The sequence below is a fragment of the Myotis davidii genome, unplaced genomic scaffold (genome assembly GCF_000327345.1).
Source record: "Myotis davidii unplaced genomic scaffold, ASM32734v1 scaffold142, whole genome shotgun sequence".
NCBI lineage: Eukaryota > Metazoa > Chordata > Mammalia > Chiroptera > Vespertilionidae > Myotis > Myotis davidii.
This window is the reverse complement of record NW_006294400.1, coordinates 233623-234520: the sequence shown is the minus strand read 5'-3', so window position 1 is coordinate 234520 and position 898 is coordinate 233623.

Sequence of the window (898 nt, the reverse complement as noted above, 5' to 3'; positions counted from 1 at the left end):
TAAGAAAGGGAAAGGAGACAAGGTTGGCTCGGCGATGTCGGAGTTTGTGCAAGGCCGCGAGTGTGCAAGGCAGAGGGGGGGCGGGAATCCTTCTCTCCAAAATCCCTCCTTAACCCCTCCCCCGCCCCCCCTACTCAGAGCACTCCCCTCCCTCCACTGGGAGGGACCCAGCTCTGGGCACTGCAGCCAGAGGCGCCACTGGCATCGAGGTAATTCTGCCTTACCTCTTTTCCATAACTCTTCACCCTAAGATTTTTTTTTTTCTTTTTGCCAATTGGTCTGATTATTGACAAAGACCTGGAGTTTGGGGTGAACTAAGAGATTTAGGGTCTCTCCATACCCATTCTCCGCCCACTTCCTTCAGCGCCTTCTGCCTCCTTCTTCCTCCCCGACATCCTCCCAGCAGGAGCCGGTGCCCAGCTACCCAGCCTGGTGGGGCTGAAAGCCCAGCCTTACCCAGGGAAGGCTGCCCAAGTTTTCAGCTCGGGTTTGATCGCCTGCCAGTATCTCCCAAATGTCAGCTGCAGCGTTAGCATCTTTAAGAGACGCCCGAGGCGATCTTTAAGCAGGAAGCTGGGCCCCATGCTGATGAGAGAAGCCTGCTGGAGCTGACAGCTCTGCCGGCTGCCTCCCAGCCGGGCTCTGGGAGTCCGTGGCCCCCACTCTTTGGGCCTGGACAGCACCTGGGTTTATGTTCAGCCTGACTGAAGCAGGGTGTTCCCTGGAGTTGAGGGATCCCCACAGTCTTCCCTACCAGCGAGCCCCAGCGGGCAGGGAGGGGCCTCTTGTCACTGCTCTACCCTGGTGCCCAGCGCAGGGCCTGGCCAGAGGAGGGTGAGTAGATACTTGGTAACCGAACGAACGCATGTGCCTCCTAAGCTGCCTGCAAGAGGCTCGC